At 41.5% G+C, this 24,952-nt stretch overlaps 6 pseudogenes; all 6 read left to right on the top strand.

The window, feature by feature from the left end:
* Positions 1–1,772: 1,772 nt before the first annotated feature.
* Positions 1,773–4,708, top strand: LOC138140744 (large subunit ribosomal RNA; annotated as a pseudogene).
* Positions 4,709–4,805: 97 nt separating this feature from the next.
* Positions 4,806–4,925, top strand: LOC138140752 (5S ribosomal RNA; annotated as a pseudogene).
* Positions 4,926–13,908: 8,983 nt separating this feature from the next.
* On the top strand, positions 13,909–16,844 carry LOC138140745 (large subunit ribosomal RNA; annotated as a pseudogene).
* Positions 16,845–16,941: 97 nt separating this feature from the next.
* Positions 16,942–17,061, top strand: LOC138140753 (5S ribosomal RNA; annotated as a pseudogene).
* Positions 17,062–19,609: 2,548 nt separating this feature from the next.
* LOC138140749 (large subunit ribosomal RNA) lies at positions 19,610–22,545 on the top strand (annotated as a pseudogene).
* Positions 22,546–22,642: 97 nt separating this feature from the next.
* On the top strand, positions 22,643–22,762 carry LOC138140742 (5S ribosomal RNA; annotated as a pseudogene).
* The last annotated feature ends 2,190 nt before the right edge of the window (positions 22,763–24,952 follow it).

Below are 24,952 nucleotides of genomic sequence, written 5' to 3' on the forward strand. Positions count from 1 at the left end.
ACCGGTCTTGCATCCAGTAGAGTTGCGATCTTCTCCTGCAATTTGTTCGACGCCTTCAAAAGTGCTTTCAACTCCTGATCTCGATCGGAGACCACTTTCTTAGTCTTACTGCTGGTAGATCTCTTCGTCTTCATGCTGAATTTGGACTCGCTTGGCATTTGTTGCAAAATTAGTGATCTGCAAAATCGTTTCTGATGGTTGAAACGTTGGTTGACTCAAATTATGGTTAAAATTCTGGTTTGCAAATTGGTACGTGTGGAGACTGTCTCCCTCCAGGACATAACACACGTACCCCTCTTGTACAAAATTTCGGTACATTGGATACTATTGAGCAACTGGACAATCGAATGGACTTGATCTGTAATGTAATTGTATACTTAATAGGATACTTGTATCCAAGCGTATGGGAAGCTTGTCCTGGCCTCCAGGAAGACCATTGAATTAGTTACCGTGGCTTACCGGCCCTACACAAGCACGAGCTATAGGTATCATGCGTTCTTTGGTTGACCGCTATAGGTCCAGGGCAACGGATTGCAGTATTGCATGGCCTAGTCGCTGTATTTTCAATAACACAACATTCACTTCTATACAATGTCACGGATGCACATAGGTCAAATCGTCAACGATCTTTTGATACACAAACATATACCGGTGTCATTCAATGATACCATACACTGGTTAGAATGACACCAGTTTCAAACAATTAAGTATCGTCAAGTCTTTGCCTTAGAGTAAAATCGAGTGAACAAATCATAGGTATCGTCAAGTATACATAATGTCAAATAAACAAAAGTAGTAATAGACCAAGTATCGTCAAGAGCACAACACGAAGTGATAGCTCAATGAGCTAACAGGCACCACCAGGAGTGGAGCTTGCGGCTTAATTCGACTCAACGCGTGAAATTTTACCAGGTCCGGACATAGTTATGATTGACAAACTAAAAGATTTTTCTAAATTCTATGGGTGGTGGTGCATGGCCGTTCTTAGTCGGTGAGGTGACTTGTCTGGTTTATTCCGATAACGGACGAGACCTTGACCTTTAATTCTCGACTGTTATCTTAAATGGAAGAGTCTTAAAGGGACTCAATGTTCCAAACATTGGGAAGATCAAGGCAATAACAGGTCTGTGATGCCCTTAGATAACCTGGGCTGCACGTGTGCTACAATAACATGCACAACGAGTACCAATATCGAAACGATGTTGTGAATCTTCAAAGCGTGTTAAGGTGGGGATTGTCGGTTGTAATTGTCCGTCATAAACGAGGAATTCCTAGTAAGCGCAAGTCATTATCTTGAGTTGATTTCGTCCCTGCCCTTTGTACACACCGCCCGTCGCTTCAACCGATTGGATGGTTAGGTGAATTTTGTGGATCGAAAGACTTCGGTCTATTGTGAAACAACGTGAGCCTAACTGTTTAGAGGATGAAGAAGTCGTAACACGGTATCCGTAGGTGAACCTGCGGATGGATTATTTAATAACAATAACAACGTTGAAAATATGATTCTGATTACTAATTCATTCTTTGTAAATTAAAAGCGATAATGGTGGATGACTAGACCTTTGAAATGATGAAGAACGTGTTAAGATACGATAACTCGCGACCATCATTGATTGGATGTAGACATTTTGAATTCTAAGGTAAATTAGCTTCGCTGATTTACATCGGCAAATCTGTGACAATTTGATTCATTAGCAGGAAAAATATGTTTGATAGACATACTCCAACTGGCATAGTCTTATATGTAAATATCGATTTGCCACCAGTCAGTTTTTGTCCAGATCTGTTGAGAGCTACCAGCTGAATTTAAGCATATTAATAAGCTGAGGAAAAGAAATCAACTGAGATTCTTTTATTAGCGGCGAGCGAAAAAAGAAAATGCCAAAGTGTTAATCTCTATCGAGAGTTGTACACTAAGGGGTAACGAGCATCATGACAGTCTAAACAATTTGAATGTTGTTGAATAAATGATGATACGTCATTAGGGCTGTCTATGTTGTTTGTTAAAGTCCATTTATTAGAGTAGCGCTTCTTGAGAGTGAAGTGTGAAAGGTGGTGATCTTCACCGAAGCATAAATACTGTCAAAGGATCGATAGCGAACAAGTACCGTGAGGGAAAGTTGAAAAGATCTCTGAAAGGAGTATCAAAAGACCTGAAACCATGATCGTGGAAGCTAATTGACACGTAAACGTAGATCTCTTTTGAGGAAGTTATCTATTCACGTTAAGATTAGACCCGTCTTGAAACACGGACCAAGGAGTTGTTCACTATTGCGAGCAGAACAGTGATAAACTGGAATGCGTAGAGAAATCAAAGTGATTTTCAAAACAGACCAATAATCTATTGAGTTAGAGTAGTAGTGATCAGACCCGAAAGATGGTGATCTATGCTTGAATAAGGTGAAGTCAGAAGAAATTCTGATGGAAGCTTTAAGCGATACTGACGTGCAAATCGTTCGTAAAATTCGAGTATAGGGGCGAAAGACTAATCGAACCATCTAGTAGCTGGTTCCCTCCGAAGTTTCCCTCAGGATAGCTGAAAATAGTAAAGTTGAAACTGGTAAAGACAATGATTAGAGGATCCGGAGGCCTTTTGGCCTTTGACCTATTCTCAAACTTGAAATAGTTTCGAAGGTATTTGATTTAATTTCGAATGCTTTATCAATTATATTTTCAAGTGGGCCAATTTTGGTAAGCAGAACTGGCGATGAGGGATGCTCCTACCGTTTAGCAAAGGTGCCTAAGTAGATGCAAACGAGACACCCAAAAGATGTTACTTCATTGAGACAGCAGGACGGTGGTCATGGAAGTCGAAATCCGCTAAGGAGTGTGTAACAACTCACCTGCCGAATGAAGCAGCTCTGAAAATGGATGGCGCTGAAGCATCTCACCGATTCTAAACCAGATTTCAAAAGCTGAAGTCTGTGTAGGAGGGCGTGAGAATTGCAATTACAGTCATGTGTGAACGTGATTTGAGCGATTCTTAGTGCAGATCTTGGTGGTAGTAATTAAAGTTGTGTGAAACACACAACGGCCGTGTGGAATAGGGTTCCGAGAGAACAGTAATTGTGCTCGGGTGAGTCGGTCCTAAGGCAGGTCATGTTGATTCTAAATCTATTTGATTTTTGCCGAAAGGAATAACGGTTGATATTCCGTTACTACAAACGATAGTTTGGTGACAAAAAGTGATTGATTCTTCAGATAGTTTGGCAGCAGGCGCTTGCGACGCTTGACAATGACTTGAATCTTTTGAATTGATTTAGTTAGCGAAAAAGATAAAAAGTCGGACATGTTCTATTCTCAATGGAATCTTACGCCAACCTATTTGAACCTTGAAATTTCGATTACTATTTACTATTGTTGATAACCGTACCCTAAACCGCATCAGGTCTCCAAGGTTAATAGCCTATGGTTAAGTGGAATAAAGTAGATGAGGGAAGTCGGCAAATTCGATCTGTAACTTTGGAAAAAGGATTGGCTCTGGACGTCAGTGACTTAACTTGTTAAGTTACAATTATGACATATCCAGAACTGGTGTTGACTAGAGGAATCTGACTGTTTAATTAAAACAAAGCATTGTGTAAAGTTGAAAAACTATACACGCAATGTGATTTCTGCCCAGTGCTCTGAATGTTATTGTGATGAGATTCGCATAAGCGCGGGTAAACGGCGGGAGTAACTATGACTCTCTTAAGGTAGCCAAATGCCTCGTCGTCTAATTAATGACGTGCATGAATGGATCAATGAGATTCCTACTGTCCCCAACTACTATCCAGTGAAACCACAGCCAAGGGAACGGGCTTGGCAATATAAGCGGGGAAAGAAGACCCTGTTGAGCTTGACTCTAGTTTGATATTGTAAAACTACTTGGAAGATGTAGCATACGTGGGAGCATCTAATGCGACAGTGAAATACCACGGCTTCTAATGTGGCTTTGCTCACTCGGAATTAGTGAGTCTGCTTTGCAGATACTCGAATCTAAAGTGTAAATGACATTCACTGAGGACATTATCAAATGGGGAGTTTGGCTGGGGCGGCACATCTGCTAAACATCAACGCAGATGCCCTAAGGTTAACTCAAAGAGAACAGAAATCTCTTGTAGACCGAAAGGAGAAAAGTTAGCATTATTCGGATTTGTATCATCAATAAGAATTGCGAAAGCATGGCCTATCGATCCTTTAAGCCCAGAAAGATTCTGGCTAGAGGTGACGGAAAAGTTACCACAGGGATAACTGGCTTGTGGCAGCCAAGCGTTCATAGCGACGTTGCTTTTTGATCCTTCGATGTCGGCTCTTCCTATCATTGAGTTGCAGAAGTCTCAAAGTGTCGGATTGTTCACCCGTTAATAGGGAACGTGAGCTGGGTTTAGACCGTCGTGAGACAGGTTAGTTTTATCCTACTTATACACGCATCAAAAGAGTTAATCAACTTAGTACGAGAGGAACCGTTGATTCAAACCGCTGGTTAAGCGTTTGACTGTAAAGTCAAAGACGCAAAGCTACGTTTGATGGATAATGACTGAACGCCTCTAAGTCAAAATCCTAACTTGAGAAAGGATGTATTAGTCTGTAAAGGTCAGATACTAAATTGAAAGACTTTACGATTAGTTATGATATCAAAATACGATTGATACTCAAGTAGACGTTGTACATTTGAGAGCAGTCTTTGAACTGCGATCAATTGAGGCTTAACACTTGAATTTCAAACGTCCACTTTGGGTATCGTCAAGTGTCATGCTTCACGACAAGTGTCATGCATCAGAAGCAGGTCCGGATATCATCCAACGTCGGCGGTTGATATATCAGCTGCCGACCACACTATGTTTAATCTGCGGGATCCCTTTCGAACTCCATTGCTAAGAAACATAAGGCCTGTGTAGTACCGGTCTAGGGGACTAACCGGGAACGACAAGGAGTTGGCAGCTTATTAAGCAAAAAAATATAGTATCGTCAAGTCCAAATAAAATAGTATCGTCAAGTCCGAAAAAAAGTATCGTCAAGTTAAAAAAAAATAGTATCGTCAAGTCCGAAAAAAAGTATCGTCAAGTTCAAAAAAAATAGTATCGTCAAGTCCGAAAAAAAAGGTATCGTCAAGTTCAAAAAAAATAGTATCGTCAAGTCCGAAAAAAAAGTATCGTCAAGTCCGAAAAAAAAGTATCGTCAAGTCCTAAAAAAAAGTATCGTCAAGTTCAAAAAAGAAAGTATCGTCAAGTCCAAAAAAAAAAAGGTATCGTCAAGTGCGGGACAAAAGTGCGGAAAAAAATTGTTTTGGCCGGAGAGGTTCGGTTCAGTCTTTTAATATATATATATAGGGGCAAGTGAAAACTGGCCCAAAAAATAGGAAGAGTGAAAAAGTGTAAAATTTGATTGGTTAATGCTGTGAGTAAAAAGGACAGACAAAGAGATACTCTAGAAGGGTGTTTATTGATTTATTGGAGCAGTAGTAAGAATGATGGTATTGTCTTGAACATACTAACATACTTAATCATTAAGTAATCTGGTTGATCCTGCCAGTAGTCATATGCTTGTTTGAAAGATTAAGCCATGCAAGTCTAAGTATAAGTTTTCACACGACGAAACTGCGAATAGCTCATTAAAACACTTATTATAACAATGAGACAATTCTTCAATGGATATCCATGGAAAATCTGAAGCTAATACATGTCGCATTTCATGCGTGATTGGTCTTTAGTAAAACTCGGTAGCACTTATGTGCTCTAGGTGATCGGATAGACTCAGATATCGCTTTAGCGAGGACTCATTTCAGTTTGTGACCTATCAGCTTGGTTGGTAAGGTATTGGCTTACCAAGGCTATTACAGGTGACGGGGAATTAGGGTTTGATTCCGGAGAGGGAGCCTGAGAGACGGCTACCACATCTAAGGGTGGCAGCAGGCGCGCAAATTACTCAGTCCCGACACGGGGAGGTAGTGAACAAAAATAGTGGCATAAAGCAAATTGTTTTATGACTGCAATGAGTGAAAATTACATCGTTTCACGAGTAACAATTGGAGGGCAAGTCTGGTGCCAGCAGCCGCGGTAATTCCAGCTCCAATAGCATATATTTGAGTTGCTGCAGTTAAAGCGTCCGTAGTTAGATATCAATTGGTTTGAAAGCAACCTGCAAAGGATGCAACTTAAACCTTTAACTTGTTACCTTGAGAAAATGGAGGCGCCTAAGGCACGCGATATGTGTGAACTATCTAGCATGGAATAGCACATTTAAACTGTCAATAAACATGCCGAATGTTTGTTGATTAGGATGATTGATAAGGGCAGTCGGGGACACTTGTACTTGCTGGAGAGAGGTGAAATTCTGAGACCCGGCAAAGACACTCAAATGCGAAAGCTTTTGTCCAGAATGTTCCTGTTAATCAAGGACTAAAGTTGGGGGATCGAAGACGATTAGATACCGTCGTAGTCCCAACCGTAAACCATGCCGACTGATCGTTGGTTAGAAGTCTGTATTCTTTTCAGCGTTCGAAAGAAATTGAAGTTTTTGGGCCCTGGGGGAGTATGGTTGCAAGACTGAAACTTAAAGGAATTGACGGAAGGGCACTGTTGCAAAATTAGTGATCTGCAAAATCGTTTCTGATGGTTGAAACGTTGGTTGACTCAAATTATGGTTAAAATTCTGGTTTGCAAATTGGTACGTGTGGAGACTGTCTCCCTCCAGGACATAACACACGTACCCCTCTTGTACAAAATTTCGGTACATTGGATACTATTGAGCAACTGGACAATCGAATGGACTTGATCTGTAATGTAATTGTATACTTAATAGGATACTTGTATCCAAGCGTATGGGAAGCTTGTCCTGGCCTCCAGGAAGACCATTGAATTAGTTACCGTGGCTTACCGGCCCTACACAAGCACGAGCTATAGGTATCATGCGTTCTTTGGTTGACCGCTATAGGTCCAGGGCAACGGATTGCAGTATTGCATGGCCTAGTCGCTGTATTTTCAATAACACAACATTCACTTCTATACAATGTCACGGATGCACATAGGTCAAATCGTCAACGATCTTTTGATACACAAACATATACCGGTGTCATTCAATGATACCATACACTGGTTAGAATGACACCAGTTTCAAACAATTAAGTATCGTCAAGTCTTTGCCTTAGAGTAAAATCGAGTGAACAAATCATAGGTATCGTCAAGTATACATAATGTCAAATAAACAAAAGTAGTAATAGACCAAGTATCGTCAAGAGCACAACACGAAGTGATAGCTCAATGAGCTAACATGCCCCTTCCGGCGGATGTAGATTTGGTAGCATAGTAAGCACGACGTTGACGTTCTTACGTCTTCTCTTCCTCGGCTTTGCTGCTTCTACCTCCTTCGATTCTTCTTCTTTGGGGGTGATTTCAGTCTGCGAACCTTGTTCAACCGACACCTTCTCTGATACCTCAGGTGGAATGATCAAGTCTTTAAACTTGTTTCCAGGGTACAACCAATCATGTGTGTCCCTTTCCACTGCAACTCCAAGAGCTCTTTCTCCACCAACAAACCTACCACGCTCATCACGTATACCTAACTTCTCGGCTGCTTCCAACCTCTCTCGACGCTGTTGTTCTGGAGCTGAACCTTCCGTCTGGTATTGACGGTCTCTGGCCACTTCAGTACGGTACCACTCATCGAAACGAGGATCCGGCATCGGGTAGAAGCTACGCACCTGCGTTTTGTTGACTTGGCGTTTAAAGCCTTTATGCCAAACTGACTCAAGTAAGTAGGTGCCTTGTTGTGGATGTAGTATTTTTGGTGATGCGCATTGGTTCAGACCAAGTAGGCATGAGCTTGTCGGAACCATAGTATTTAACTAACTTTTCACTGTCTTTCTTAGTCAGTTGGTAGATTACGACATCACCTAGTTCGAACTTCCTATCATCCTTCTTCATGGTAGATAGCGCTTGGCGACTGATGGCTTGCTCAAACGCTTCGTAACGTAATTGCGTAATGAGACTGTACCGATGTGCTGCCCGTGAGTCTAGTGTTTCATAGTTGGTCCACGATTGAAAGTGTGGAAGAACCATGTCATTTCCCGTGAGTAGTCTGTATGGTGATTCGCCCGTGGATATGTGAGGTGTTGACCGATAGGCGTAGAGTACTGAGGCAAGTACTTCTTCAAAAGACCAGTTGTTCACACTGGTGCGCGATAGTGCTCCCTTCAGGAAATGATGGAACGATTCCACCATCGAATTACCTTGAGGGTATTGAGGTGTTGCATTACTGGTTCGAATGCCCAACGATTCGATTTTGTCACAGAAGTCTCTACCAGTAAACATGGCACCATTATCAGTAAGTATCTTCATTGGTACGCCAAGTCTACAGATCCACATGGAATAAACCAAGTTCCATGCGGTCAGAGCAGTACCATCTTCAAGTATGCCAACCTCAACCCATTTAGTTAGGTTGTCAATCATGGTGATTAGATTGTAGGACTTCTTCTTATACCATGAATGGTCCGATTGCGTCGACGGATACTAAGATGTTGAAGTCAGTAGATAGTAACACACCTTTGCCAACTAGATTAACGACATTCATGCGCCGTTGACAAGTCAGACAACCAGCGGTAAAATCGACACAATCTTTGGCTAACAAGGGCCAGTATAAGTGTTTCTTGATTCTGACGATCATCTTCTGTGCACCTTGATGTGCCCCGACTCTACTGTAATGGTAGTAGAACAAGATTCGAGCTCTTAAGTTTTCTGGTACGTACATCAGACCAGACTTTGTCTGTACCAGTAGTTGCTCTTGTATGATACATCCATCAGGAACAGTCGTAGTTTCCTTTGCTGCATCAATGAACTCTTCGATGGTTGGGAAGTTGTTGTCCACCGCAAGATTTGGTATAACTGTGGTATCAACACTAGACCTTGTTTTGACGGGTATCGACACTACCTCCGTTCCAACCAACCTATCAAGTTGTCGTGCAGCACGGTCGTCTACAGGTTTTTCGACACTTACCATTCCGAGATGCCGGTCTACATACTCATCCGCAGTAGTAAAATCGATGTCTCTGGTAAATATATCGACTTGTTCCTGTGCCGTACCTGGATTGTACACGATCTTGAAGTCAAATTGCTGTAAAGCCATTGACCATCTGGCTAGACGTGGCTTGTCGATCTTCCATAACCACTGAAGTGGCTTGTGATCAGATCTCACAGTGAAAGTTCTACCAATAAGATATGGTCGGAACGCGAGTATGAAGTGGACTACTGCGAAGCCTTCAAGTTCGTATATAGGCCAGTTTCTTTCGGCAGGAGTGAGTCGACGCGAACCGAATCGGACTGGATGTAGGTTGTTTTGTTCATCCATCTGCATGAGACAAGCACCAATCGCTGTCGTAGAAGCATCCGTATCGAGGACATATGGCCACGATGGATGTGGGTTGGCCAGTCCAGGACACTCGGTTAATGCCTTTTTCAGTAGATCAAACGCAGCGACTCGTTCATCTGTCATCTTGAAAGTAACCTCTTTCTGTAGTAGTTCATACAATGGTCCAGCTATCTTCGCGAAATCCTTGATGAAATTTCGGAAGTAACCAACCATACCCAAGAATCGTCGAATAGTAGTGGTATCGTAAGGTAGTTTTATTGCGTTGATGGCTTTAATGGATTCAGTTGGTGGAGTAAGCCGTCCTCCTTTGATATTGAATCCTAAGAACTCAATTTCATCCACACCAAACTTACATTTGGTAACATTTATGTAAGCTCCGATTTCATGCAGCCTTTTCATCATAGCTTCGAAGTATTTTAGTAACGTGGCTTCGTCATCCGCATGAATGACGATATCGTCAACGTATACGGCTACGCCTTCCAGATCAATGACGTTCAAGTATAACCATCTTGCCAAAGCCGACGTGCCATTCAACAAACCAAACGGTACTCCGAGCCATTCCATTTGACCTAGAGGGGTCCAGAACGCTGTCTTGCACCTATCGTCAGGATGTATTCTCATTTGATTGAATGAGTTTTTGAGATCCATGACGATGAAGACTCGGGCATGACCCAGCTGTCTAATAACTGCAGCAGCGTCCGGTGCATTGAAAGGATCCGCTTTGGTGACGGCATTTAACGATCTGAAGTCAACACACAACCGACTAGATCCATCCTTCTTCGACACAATTACCGGTTGTGAGAGCCAATTTGAATTGGATTTTCTTATCGCTCCGGCTTGCAGTAGGTCTCTTGTCAATCGTTTAAGTTCTTCAAGTGTCTTAGGTGCGAAGTGTCGATGTGGTTCAACTATGGGACTGGCATTACCCGTATCAATTCGGTATATGAAGTTTTTAGAACAAGCAACTCTAGTTGTACGCCAGACTTCAGAGTAACGTTCGAGTATAGTAACGATGTTGGACTTGACATCATCCATGAGTTGTATGCCAAAATTCTGTTGCAAGTCAGCCATGACATTGACATCTACAACTTTCGTAGCGACGTTGAAGACATCCGAGTAGGGTATAACCTCTTTCGTAAACAAAGATAGTTTTCCTACGTCATTCCGGACTTCATCTTCTCTAAAGCATATTGCAGCTTTTAGTGCTCTCATCCAGGGATTGCCTAGTATATTGAGCCGAGCCTCTTTCACAATGTAGAATTCCATCTCCACATTGCCGAGTGGTGAGGTAACCGGTAGTTCGATAGATCCAGTAACGACACATGACCCTTCTACGAAATTCAATGTCATCTGCCCTTCTTCTATCGGTTTCCATAAACATTTGTATTCGATGGGTAGACTCTCTAACGTCTTCCAATTCATGATGTTCTTATCAGCACCAGGATCCACCAAACAAACGATGTCCCTGTTGCCAATCATGAACTTTCCGTAGAGTCCACCGCTTTCTTCATCAGTAGTTACATTTACTGCTCCAGCTAGCTGAGGTTTTTCGGTAGCAGTTTCAGCTTTCTTAGCAACAGCCTTAGATTTAGCTTCTTTGACACGTTCACACGCATCATTGAAGTACTTTGACAGACCTTCCAGCACCGCCAGGTTCGAACTGTCTTCTCTCATATTGACTACCATACCTTGAGGGGTATTAGTAAAAGTGATCTGTTGAGTAGCCAACTTGCCTTGTCTAGTGACTCGGTAGCAGCTACTCTCATCATGGCCTTTCTTTCCACAAACCTTACACGTAGGCTTCGTAGGACAATCGCGCGACCCGTGTTGGGGTGACTTGCACCAGCGGCACGGATACGGAACCGGATTCTTATCAGGGATATTGGTGCGAGGAGTTTCCGGGATTTCCCCAGTTTCGTAGAATTGATCAGCTGGAGGTTGATTAAATCTATCAATAGCGTTTCTTACTGACGAACGCCCAGCGTTATAGCCAGTCTGCATCGGTATATCTCGAGTAGGCACTGCAGCAACCAAACCAACCTTAGGTCCTCGTCGGCGCTGACGTCTCGCCAGATCATCGTTACACTTCAACACAAATTGAATGAACCGGTCTAGGTCCCATTGACGCCAGTCCGATCTCATGGCTTCGGCTTGGAGAGGTGCGCATAATTTATTCAGAAGAGCTTGCTTCAACTGATGGTTATGGAATGCATTAGGATGCTTCCACCTTCGTCTCAGCATGTGGTAACGTTGTACCGTTTTCTCGAACCACATAACCAAGTCTTCTGCGTCTTCCCGATCTTCAGTCTCACTCAGACTCTGGGCTACGACATCGATCTCATTGCTATACGGATATAGTTTCTTTGCAAGACGATCTCTGAACTTCGACCATGAGTGAACTTGATGTAACGCATGCTTATTGATACGGTAAAGCACGTTGTCGTCCGCAACACTTGTGATGACTTGAGGTAGTAGATTGACTTCGAACCCTTTCGCGCGTGTCAAACGCTCCAGCAGATCTAGTTGGTCATCATAGGCTTTTTCATGCCTTGGGTTGAATGATTCCTTGATATTCAACTCCTTGATGAGCCTTCTAGTCATGTGGTGGTCGGCATAGGTTCTTGGCTGTCTTGCTTCTCGTAGTAGATCCAGTCTATGTCTGTTGGACTGATGCGAGCTGGTAGAGGATGTGTCCGAAGACATAACGGACGACGAACTATCTTCATCTGACGAGCTACTAGGATCACTCGAGTCAGAATCATTCTTCTCCTCTTCCGACGACTTGTCCTCCACCGGTCTTGCATCCAGTAGAGTTGCGATCTTCTCCTGCAATTTGTTCGACGCCTTCAAAAGTGCTTTCAACTCCTGATCTCGATCGGAGACCACTTTCTTAGTCTTACTGCTGGTAGATCTCTTCGTCTTCATGCTGAATTTGGACTCGCTTGGCATTTGTTGCAAAATTAGTGATCTGCAAAATCGTTTCTGATGGTTGAAACGTTGGTTGACTCAAATTATGGTTAAAATTCTGGTTTGCAAATTGGTACGTGTGGAGACTGTCTCCCTCCAGGACATAACACACGTACCCCTCTTGTACAAAATTTCGGTACATTGGATACTATTGAGCAACTGGACAATCGAATGGACTTGATCTGTAATGTAATTGTATACTTAATAGGATACTTGTATCCAAGCGTATGGGAAGCTTGTCCTGGCCTCCAGGAAGACCATTGAATTAGTTACCGTGGCTTACCGGCCCTACACAAGCACGAGCTATAGGTATCATGCGTTCTTTGGTTGACCGCTATAGGTCCAGGGCAACGGATTGCAGTATTGCATGGCCTAGTCGCTGTATTTTCAATAACACAACATTCACTTCTATACAATGTCACGGATGCACATAGGTCAAATCGTCAACGATCTTTTGATACACAAACATATACCGGTGTCATTCAATGATACCATACACTGGTTAGAATGACACCAGTTTCAAACAATTAAGTATCGTCAAGTCTTTGCCTTAGAGTAAAATCGAGTGAACAAATCATAGGTATCGTCAAGTATACATAATGTCAAATAAACAAAAGTAGTAATAGACCAAGTATCGTCAAGAGCACAACACGAAGTGATAGCTCAATGAGCTAACAGGCACCACCAGGAGTGGAGCTTGCGGCTTAATTCGACTCAACGCGTGAAATTTTACCAGGTCCGGACATAGTTATGATTGACAAACTAAAAGATTTTTCTAAATTCTATGGGTGGTGGTGCATGGCCGTTCTTAGTCGGTGAGGTGACTTGTCTGGTTTATTCCGATAACGGACGAGACCTTGACCTTTAATTCTCGACTGTTATCTTAAATGGAAGAGTCTTAAAGGGACTCAATGTTCCAAACATTGGGAAGATCAAGGCAATAACAGGTCTGTGATGCCCTTAGATAACCTGGGCTGCACGTGTGCTACAATAACATGCACAACGAGTACCAATATCGAAACGATGTTGTGAATCTTCAAAGCGTGTTAAGGTGGGGATTGTCGGTTGTAATTGTCCGTCATAAACGAGGAATTCCTAGTAAGCGCAAGTCATTATCTTGAGTTGATTTCGTCCCTGCCCTTTGTACACACCGCCCGTCGCTTCAACCGATTGGATGGTTAGGTGAATTTTGTGGATCGAAAGACTTCGGTCTATTGTGAAACAACGTGAGCCTAACTGTTTAGAGGATGAAGAAGTCGTAACACGGTATCCGTAGGTGAACCTGCGGATGGATTATTTAATAACAATAACAACGTTGAAAATATGATTCTGATTACTAATTCATTCTTTGTAAATTAAAAGCGATAATGGTGGATGACTAGACCTTTGAAATGATGAAGAACGTGTTAAGATACGATAACTCGCGACCATCATTGATTGGATGTAGACATTTTGAATTCTAAGGTAAATTAGCTTCGCTGATTTACATCGGCAAATCTGTGACAATTTGATTCATTAGCAGGAAAAATATGTTTGATAGACATACTCCAACTGGCATAGTCTTATATGTAAATATCGATTTGCCACCAGTCAGTTTTTGTCCAGATCTGTTGAGAGCTACCAGCTGAATTTAAGCATATTAATAAGCTGAGGAAAAGAAATCAACTGAGATTCTTTTATTAGCGGCGAGCGAAAAAAGAAAATGCCAAAGTGTTAATCTCTATCGAGAGTTGTACACTAAGGGGTAACGAGCATCATGACAGTCTAAACAATTTGAATGTTGTTGAATAAATGATGATACGTCATTAGGGCTGTCTATGTTGTTTGTTAAAGTCCATTTATTAGAGTAGCGCTTCTTGAGAGTGAAGTGTGAAAGGTGGTGATCTTCACCGAAGCATAAATACTGTCAAAGGATCGATAGCGAACAAGTACCGTGAGGGAAAGTTGAAAAGATCTCTGAAAGGAGTATCAAAAGACCTGAAACCATGATCGTGGAAGCTAATTGACACGTAAACGTAGATCTCTTTTGAGGAAGTTATCTATTCACGTTAAGATTAGACCCGTCTTGAAACACGGACCAAGGAGTTGTTCACTATTGCGAGCAGAACAGTGATAAACTGGAATGCGTAGAGAAATCAAAGTGATTTTCAAAACAGACCAATAATCTATTGAGTTAGAGTAGTAGTGATCAGACCCGAAAGATGGTGATCTATGCTTGAATAAGGTGAAGTCAGAAGAAATTCTGATGGAAGCTTTAAGCGATACTGACGTGCAAATCGTTCGTAAAATTCGAGTATAGGGGCGAAAGACTAATCGAACCATCTAGTAGCTGGTTCCCTCCGAAGTTTCCCTCAGGATAGCTGAAAATAGTAAAGTTGAAACTGGTAAAGACAATGATTAGAGGATCCGGAGGCCTTTTGGCCTTTGACCTATTCTCAAACTTGAAATAGTTTCGAAGGTATTTGATTTAATTTCGAATGCTTTATCAATTATATTTTCAAGTGGGCCAATTTTGGTAAGCAGAACTGGCGATGAGGGATGCTCCTACCGTTTAGCAAAGGTGCCTAAGTAGATGCAAACGAGACACCCAAAAGATGTTACTTCATTGAGACAGCAGGACGGTGGTCATGGAAGTCGAAATCCGCTAAGGAGTGTGTAACAACTCACCTGCCGAATGAAGCAGCTCTGAAAATGGATGGCGCTGAAGCATCTCACCGATTCTAAACCAGATTTCAAAAGCTGAAGTCTGTGTAGGAGGGCGTGAGAATTGCAATTACAGTCATGTGTGAACGTGATTTGAGCGATTCTTAGTGCAGATCTTGGTGGTAGTAATTAAAGTTGTGTGAAACACACAACGGCCGTGTGGAATAGGGTTCCGAGAGAACAGTAATTGTGCTCGGGTGAGTCGGTCCTAAGGCAGGTCATGTTGATTCTAAATCTATTTGATTTTTGCCGAAAGGAATAACGGTTGATATTCCGTTACTACAAACGATAGTTTGGTGACAAAAAGTGATTGATTCTTCAGATAGTTTGGCAGCAGGCGCTTGCGACGCTTGACAATGACTTGAATCTTTTGAATTGATTTAGTTAGCGAAAAAGATAAAAAGTCGGACATGTTCTATTCTCAATGGAATCTTACGCCAACCTATTTGAACCTTGAAATTTCGATTACTATTTACTATTGTTGATAACCGTACCCTAAACCGCATCAGGTCTCCAAGGTTAATAGCCTATGGTTAAGTGGAATAAAGTAGATGAGGGAAGTCGGCAAATTCGATCTGTAACTTTGGAAAAAGGATTGGCTCTGGACGTCAGTGACTTAACTTGTTAAGTTACAATTATGACATATCCAGAACTGGTGTTGACTAGAGGAATCTGACTGTTTAATTAAAACAAAGCATTGTGTAAAGTTGAAAAACTATACACGCAATGTGATTTCTGCCCAGTGCTCTGAATGTTATTGTGATGAGATTCGCATAAGCGCGGGTAAACGGCGGGAGTAACTATGACTCTCTTAAGGTAGCCAAATGCCTCGTCGTCTAATTAATGACGTGCATGAATGGATCAATGAGATTCCTACTGTCCCCAACTACTATCCAGTGAAACCACAGCCAAGGGAACGGGCTTGGCAATATAAGCGGGGAAAGAAGACCCTGTTGAGCTTGACTCTAGTTTGATATTGTAAAACTACTTGGAAGATGTAGCATACGTGGGAGCATCTAATGCGACAGTGAAATACCACGGCTTCTAATGTGGCTTTGCTCACTCGGAATTAGTGAGTCTGCTTTGCAGATACTCGAATCTAAAGTGTAAATGACATTCACTGAGGACATTATCAAATGGGGAGTTTGGCTGGGGCGGCACATCTGCTAAACATCAACGCAGATGCCCTAAGGTTAACTCAAAGAGAACAGAAATCTCTTGTAGACCGAAAGGAGAAAAGTTAGCATTATTCGGATTTGTATCATCAATAAGAATTGCGAAAGCATGGCCTATCGATCCTTTAAGCCCAGAAAGATTCTGGCTAGAGGTGACGGAAAAGTTACCACAGGGATAACTGGCTTGTGGCAGCCAAGCGTTCATAGCGACGTTGCTTTTTGATCCTTCGATGTCGGCTCTTCCTATCATTGAGTTGCAGAAGTCTCAAAGTGTCGGATTGTTCACCCGTTAATAGGGAACGTGAGCTGGGTTTAGACCGTCGTGAGACAGGTTAGTTTTATCCTACTTATACACGCATCAAAAGAGTTAATCAACTTAGTACGAGAGGAACCGTTGATTCAAACCGCTGGTTAAGCGTTTGACTGTAAAGTCAAAGACGCAAAGCTACGTTTGATGGATAATGACTGAACGCCTCTAAGTCAAAATCCTAACTTGAGAAAGGATGTATTAGTCTGTAAAGGTCAGATACTAAATTGAAAGACTTTACGATTAGTTATGATATCAAAATACGATTGATACTCAAGTAGACGTTGTACATTTGAGAGCAGTCTTTGAACTGCGATCAATTGAGGCTTAACACTTGAATTTCAAACGTCCACTTTGGGTATCGTCAAGTGTCATGCTTCACGACAAGTGTCATGCATCAGAAGCAGGTCCGGATATCATCCAACGTCGGCGGTTGATATATCAGCTGCCGACCACACTATGTTTAATCTGCGGGATCCCTTTCGAACTCCATTGCTAAGAAACATAAGGCCTGTGTAGTACCGGTCTAGGGGACTAACCGGGAACGACAAGGAGTTGGCAGCTTATTAAGCAAAAAAATATAGTATCGTCAAGTCCAAATAAAATAGTATCGTCAAGTCCGAAAAAAAGTATCGTCAAGTTAAAAAAAAATAGTATCGTCAAGTCCGAAAAAAAGTATCGTCAAGTTCAAAAAAAATAGTATCGTCAAGTCCGAAAAAAAAGGTATCGTCAAGTTCAAAAAAAATAGTATCGTCAAGTCCGAAAAAAAAGTATCGTCAAGTCCGAAAAAAAAGTATCGTCAAGTCCTAAAAAAAAGTATCGTCAAGTTCAAAAAAGAAAGTATCGTCAAGTCCAAAAAAAAAAAGGTATCGTCAAGTGCGGGACAAAAGTGCGGAAAAAAATTGTTTTGGCCGGAGAGGTTCGGTTCAGTCTTTTAATATATATATATAGGGGCAAGTGAAAACTGGCCCAAAAAATAGGAAGAGTGAAAAAGTGTAAAATTTGATTGGTTAATGCTGTGAGTAAAAAGGACAGACAAAGAGATACTCTAGAAGGGTGTTTATTGATTTATTGGAGCAGTAGTAAGAATGATGGTATTGTCTTGAACATACTAACATACTTAATCATTAAGTAATCTGGTTGATCCTGCCAGTAGTCATATGCTTGTTTGAAAGATTAAGCCATGCAAGTCTAAGTATAAGTTTTCACACGACGAAACTGCGAATAGCTCATTAAAACACTTATTATAACAATGAGACAATTCTTCAATGGATATCCATGGAAAATCTGAAGCTAATACATGTCGCATTTCATGCGTGATTGGTCTTTAGTAAAACTCGGTAGCACTTATGTGCTCTAGGTGATCGGATAGACTCAGATATCGCTTTAGCGAGGACTCATTTCAGTTTGTGACCTATCAGCTTGGTTGGTAAGGTATTGGCTTACCAAGGCTATTACAGGTGACGGGGAATTAGGGTTTGATTCCGGAGAGGGAGCCTGAGAGACGGCTACCACATCTAAGGGTGGCAGCAGGCGCGCAAATTACTCAGTCCCGACACGGGGAGGTAGTGAACAAAAATAGTGGCATAAAGCAAATTGTTTTATGACTGCAATGAGTGAAAATTACATCGTTTCACGAGTAACAATTGGAGGGCAAGTCTGGTGCCAGCAGCCGCGGTAATTCCAGCTCCAATAGCATATATTTGAGTTGCTGCAGTTAAAGCGTCCGTAGTTAGATATCAATTGGTTTGAAAGCAACCTGCAAAGGATGCAACTTAAACCTTTAACTTGTTACCTTGAGAAAATGGAGGCGCCTAAGGCACGCGATATGTGTGAACTATCTAGCATGGAATAGCACATTTAAACTGTCAATAAACATGCCGAATGTTTGTTGATTAGGATGATTGATAAGGGCAGTCGGGGACACTTGTACTTGCTGGAGAGAGGTGAAATTCTGAGACCCGGCAAAGACACTCAAATGCGAAAGCTTTTGTCCAGAATGTTCCTGTTAATCAAGGACTAAAGTTGGGGGATCGAAGACGATTAGATACCGTCGTAGTCCCAACCGTAAACCATGCCGACTGATCGTTGGTTAGAAGTCTGTATTCTTTTCAGCGTTCGAAAGAAATTGAAGTTTTTGGGCCCTGGGGGGAGTATGGTTGCAAGACTGAAACTTAAAGGAATTGACGGAAGGGCACCACCAGGAGTGGAGCTTGCGGCTTAATTCGACTCAACGCGTGAAATTTTACCAGGTCCGGACATAGTTATGATTGACAAACTAAAAGATTTTTCTAAATTCTATGGGTGGTGGTGCATGGCCGTTCTTAGTCGGTGAGGTGACTTGTCTGGTTTATTCCGATAACGGACGAGACCTTGACCTTTAATTCTCGACTGTTATCTTAAATGGAAGAGTCTTAAAGGGACTCAATGTTCCAAACATTGGGAAGATCAAGGCAATAACAGGTCTGTGATGCCCTTAGATAACCTGGGCTGCACGTGTGCTACAATAACATGCACAACGAGTACCAATATCGAAACGATGTTGTGAATCTTCAAAGCGTGTTAAGGTGGGGATTGTCGGTTGTAATTGTCCGTCATAAACGAGGAATTCCTAGTAAGCGCAAGTCATTATCTTGAGTTGATTTCGTCCCTGCCCTTTGTACACACCGCCCGTCGCTTCAACCGATTGGATGGTTAGGTGAATTTTGTGGATCGAAAGACTTCGGTCTATTGTGAAACAACGTGAGCCTAACTGTTTAGAGGATGAAGAAGTCGTAACACGGTATCCGTAGGTGAACCTGCGGATGGATTATTTAATAACAATAACAACGTTGAAAATATGATTCTGATTACTAATTCATTCTTTGTAAATTAAAAGCGATAATGGTGGATGACTAGACCTTTGAAATGATGAAGAACGTGTTAAGATACGATAACTCGCGACCATCATTGATTGGATGTAGACATTTTGAATTCTAAGGTAAATTAGCTTCGCTGATTTACATCGGCGAATCTGTGACAATTTGATTCATTAGCAGGAAAAATATGTTTGATAGACATACTCCAACTGGCATAGTCTTATATGTAAATATCGATTTGCCACCAGTCAGTTTTTGTCCAGATCTGTTGAGAGCTACCAGCTGAATTTAAGCATATTAATAAGCTGAGGAAAAGAAATCAACTGAGATTCTTTTATTAGCGGCGAGCGAAAAAAGAAAATGCCAAAGTGTTAATCTCTATCGAGAGTTGTACACTAAGGGGTAACGAGCATCATGACAGTCTAAACAATTTGAATGTTGTTGAATAAATGATGATACGTCATTAGGGCTGTCTATGTTGTTTGTTAAAGTCCATTTATTAGAGTAGCGCTTCTTGAGAGTGAAGTGTGAAAGGTGGTGATCTTCACCGAAGCATAAATACTGTCAAAGGATCGATAGCGAACAAGTACCGTGAGGGAAAGTTGAAAAGATCTCTGAAAGGAGTATCAAAAGACCTGAAACCATGATCGTGGAAGCTAATTGACACGTAAACGTAGATCTCTTTTGAGGAAGTTATCTATTCACGTTAAGATTAGACCCGTCTTGAAACACGGACCAAGGAGTTGTTCACTATTGCGAGCAGAACAGTGATAAACTGGAATGCGTAGAGAAATCAAAGTGATTTTCAAAACAGACCAATAATCTATTGAGTTAGAGTAGTAGTGATCAGACCCGAAAGATGGTGATCTATGCTTGAATAAGGTGAAGTCAGAAGAAATTCTGATGGAAGCTTTAAGCGATACTGACGTGCAAATCGTTCGTAAAATTCGAGTATAGGGGCGAAAGACTAATCGAACCATCTAGTAGCTGGTTCCCTCCGAAGTTTCCCTCAGGATAGCTGAAAATAGTAAAGTTGAAACTGGTAAAGACAATGATTAGAGGATCCGGAGGCCTTTTGGCCTTTGACCTATTCTCAAACTTGAAATAGTTTCGAAGGTATTTGATTTAATTTCGAATGCTTTATCAATTATATTTTCAAGTGGGCCAATTTTGGTAAGCAGAACTGGCGATGAGGGATGCTCCTACCGTTTAGCAAAGGTGCCTAAGTAGATGCAAACGAGACACCCAAAAGATGTTACTTCATTGAGACAGCAGGACGGTGGTCATGGAAGTCGAAATCCGCTAAGGAGTGTGTAACAACTCACCTGCCGAATGAAGCAGCTCTGAAAATGGATGGCGCTGAAGCATCTCACCGATTCTAAACCAGATTTCAAAAGCTGAAGTCTGTGTAGGAGGGCGTGAGAATTGCAATTACAGTCATGTGTGAACGTGATTTGAGCGATTCTTAGTGCAGATCTTGGTGGTAGTAATTAAAGTTGTGTGAAACACACAACGGCCGTGTGGAATAGGGTTCCGAGAGAACAGTAATTGTGCTCGGGTGAGTCGGTCCTAAGGCAGGTCATGTTGATTCTAAATCTATTTGATTTTTGCCGAAAGGAATAACGGTTGATATTCCGTTACTACAAACGATAGTTTGGTGACAAAAAGTGATTGATTCTTCAGATAGTTTGGCAGCAGGCGCTTGCGACGCTTGACAATGACTTGAATCTTTTGAATTGATTTAGTTAGCGAAAAAGATAAAAAGTCGGACATGTTCTATTCTCAATGGAATCTTACGCCAACCTATTTGAACCTTGAAATTTCGATTACTATTTACTATTGTTGATAACCGTACCCTAAACCGCATCAGGTCTCCAAGGTTAATAGCCTATGGTTAAGTGGAATAAAGTAGATGAGGGAAGTCGGCAAATTCGATCTGTAACTTTGGAAAAAGGATTGGCTCTGGACGTCAGTGACTTAACTTGTTAAGTTACAATTATGACATATCCAGAACTGGTGTTGACTAGAGGAATCTGACTGTTTAATTAAAACAAAGCATTGTGTAAAGTTGAAAAACTATACACGCAATGTGATTTCTGCCCAGTGCTCTGAATGTTATTGTGATGAGATTCGCATAAGCGCGGGTAAACGGCGGGAGTAACTATGACTCTCTTAAGGTAGCCAAATGCCTCGTCGTCTAATTAATGACGTGCATGAAATGGATCAATGAGATTCCTACTGTCCCCAACTACTATCCAGTGAAACCACAGCCAAGGGAACGGGCTTGGCAATATAAGCGGGGAAAGAAGACCCTGTTGAGCTTGACCTAGTTTGATATTGTAAAACTACTTGGAAGATGTAGCATACGTGGGAGCATCTAATGCGACAGTGAAATACCACGGCTTCTAATGTGGCTTTGCTCACTCGGAATTAGTGAGTCTGCTTTGCAGATACTCGAATCTAAAGTGTAAATGACATTCACTGAGGACATTATCAAATGGGGAGTTTGGCTGGGGCGGCACATCTGCTAAACATCAACGCAGATGCCCTAAGGTTAACTCAAAGAGAACAGAAATCTCTTGTAGACCGAAAGGAGAAAAGTTAGCATTATTCGGATTTGTATCATCAATAAGAATTGCGAAAGCATGGCCTATCGATCCTTTAAGCCCAGAAAGATTCTGGCTAGAGGTGACGGAAAAGTTACCACAGGGATAACTGGCTTGTGGCAGCCAAGCGTTCATAGCGACGTTGCTTTTTGATCCTTCGATGTCGGCTCTTCCTATCATTGAGTTGCAGAAGTCTCAAAGTGTCGGATTGTTCACCCGTTAATAGGGAACGTGAGCTGGGTTTAGACCGTCGTGAGACAGGTTAGTTTTATCCTACTTATACACGCATCAAAAGAGTTAATCAACTTAGTACGAGAGGAACCGTTGATTCAAACCGCTGGTTAAGCGTTTGACTGTAAAGTCAAAGACGCAAAGCTACGTTTGATGGATAATGACTGAACGCCTCTAAGTCAAAATCCTAACTTGAGAAAGGATGTATTAGTCTGTAAAGGTCAGATACTAAATTGAAAGACTTTACGATTAGTTATGATATCAAAATACGATTGATACTCAAGAAGACGTTGTACATTTGAGAGCAGTCTTTGAACTGCGATCAATTGAGGCTTAACACTTGAATTTCAAACGTCCACTTTGGGTATCGTCAAGTGTCATGCTTCACGACAAGTGTCATGCATCAGAAGCAGGTCCGGATATCATCCAACGTCGGCGGTTGATATATCAGCTGCCGACCACACTATGTTTAATCTGCGGGATCCCTTTCGAACTCCATTGCTAAGAAACATAAGGCCTGTGTAGTACCGGTCTAGGGGACTAACCGGGAACGACAAGGAGTTGGCAGCTTATTAAGCAAAAAAATATAGTATCGTCAAGTCCAAATAAAATAGTATCGTCAAGTCCGAAAAAAAGTATCGTCAAGTTAAAAAAAAATAGTATCGTCAAGTCCGAAAAAAAGGTATCGTCAAGTTCAAAAAAATAGTATCGTCAAGTCCGAAAAAAAAGTATCGTCAAGTCCGAAAAAAAAGTATCGTCAAGTCCTAAAAAAAAAGTATCGTCAAGTTCAAAAAAGAAAGTATCGTCAAGTCCAAAAAAAAAAAGGTATCGTCAAGTGCGGGACAAAAGTGCGGAAAAAAATTGTTTTGGCCGGAGAGGTTCGGTTCAGTCTTTTAATATATATATATAGGGGCAAGTGAAAACTGGCCCAAAAAATAGGAAGAGTGAAAAAGTGTAAAATTTGATTGGTTAATGCTGTGAGTAAAAAGGACAGACAAAGAGATACTCTAGAAGGGTGTTTATTGATTTATTGGAGCAGTAGTAAGAATGATGGTATTGTCTTGAACATACTAACATACTTAATCATTAAGTAATCTGGTTGATCCTGCCAGTAGTCATATGCTTGTTTGAAAGATTAAGCCATGCAAGTCTAAGTATAAGTTTTCACACGACGAAACTGCGAATAGCTCATTAAAACACTTATTATAACAATGAGACAATTCTTCAATGGATATCCATGGAAAATCTGAAGCTAATACATGTCGCATTTCATGCGTGATTGGTCTTTAGTAAAACTCGGTAGCACTTATGTGCTCTAGGTGATCGGATAGACTCAGATATCGCTTTAGCGAGGACTCATTTCAGTTTGTGACCTATCAGCTTGGTTGGTAAGGTATTGGCTTACCAAGGCTATTACAGGTGACGGGGAATTAGGGTTTGATTCCGGAGAGGGAGCCTGAGAGACGGCTACCACATCTAAGGGTGGCAGCAGGCGCGCAAATTACTCAGTCCCGACACGGGGAGGTAGTGAACAAAAATAGTGGCATAAAGCAAATTGTTTTATGACTGCAATGAGTGAAAATTACATCGTTTCACGAGTAACAATTGGAGGGCAAGTCTGGTGCCAGCAGCCGCGGTAATTCCAGCTCCAATAGCATATATTTGAGTTGCTGCAGTTAAAGCGTCCGTAGAGTTAGATATCAATTGGTTTGAAAGCAACCTGCAAAGGATGCAACTTAAACCTTTAACTTGTTACCTTGAGAAAATGGAGGCGCCTAAGGCACGCGATATGTGTGAACTATCTAGCATGGAATAGCACATTTAAACTGTCAATAAACATGCCGAATGTTTGTTGATTAGGATGATTGATAAGGGCAGTCGGGGACACTTGTACTTGCTGGAGAGAGGTGAAATTCTGAGACCCGGCAAAGACACTCAAATGCGAAAGCTTTTGTCCAGAATGTTCCTGTTAATCAAGGACTAAAGTTGGGGGATCGAAGACGATTAGATACCGTCGTAGTCCCAACCGTAAACCATGCCGACTGATCGTTGGTTAGAAGTCTGTATTCTTTTCAGCGTTCGAAAGAAATTGAAGTTTTTGGGCCCTGGGGGGAGTATGGTTGCAAGACTGAAACTTAAAGGAATTGACGGAAGGGCACTGTTGTGAAAAAGGGGGAATTCACAGATCACTTCTAAGTCAGTCTGTTCAGTCTTTTAATATATATATATGGGGTAGTAGTCCGAAAGGGTACCACCGCCATAGGTTGACATATCAAAGGAATGAACGCATATGAACATAATACAGGTTGAATGGGTAAACAGTATGAAAAGTAATGAATGTATTGAATGGTCTTGAGTAGATAAGTAACACAATAGTAATACAGTATTGAGTTGAATAGGAATGTATTGAATAGTATGATATGGAATCAACTGTATAAGAGTATGGACTTTAATGGTAATATCTTGTACTTAATCATAACGTAAGAGAAGTTCTTGTTGGCCTCAGGACTAGACAAGTAATTAGTTGTCACAACTTACCGGCCCTAACCAAGCACGAGTTGTAGTCATCATGTGTTTCTTGTCTGCCGCTATAGGATTCCAACATAGACGAATTGCTGTATAGCATGGCTCTAACGCTGTACTCTCGGTAGCCCATTAGTCATAGTTACCTTACACATAGATGAAGTGTCGTAATACTTAACATGTTCTCATACAACAAGATACATATATAAGTTAGCCTCAATACAAGTCTATCTCTAG

Source organism: Tenebrio molitor, unplaced genomic scaffold, assembly GCF_963966145.1.
Source record: "Tenebrio molitor unplaced genomic scaffold, icTenMoli1.1 SCAFFOLD_199, whole genome shotgun sequence".
Taxonomy (NCBI): Eukaryota; Metazoa; Arthropoda; class Insecta; order Coleoptera; family Tenebrionidae; genus Tenebrio; species Tenebrio molitor.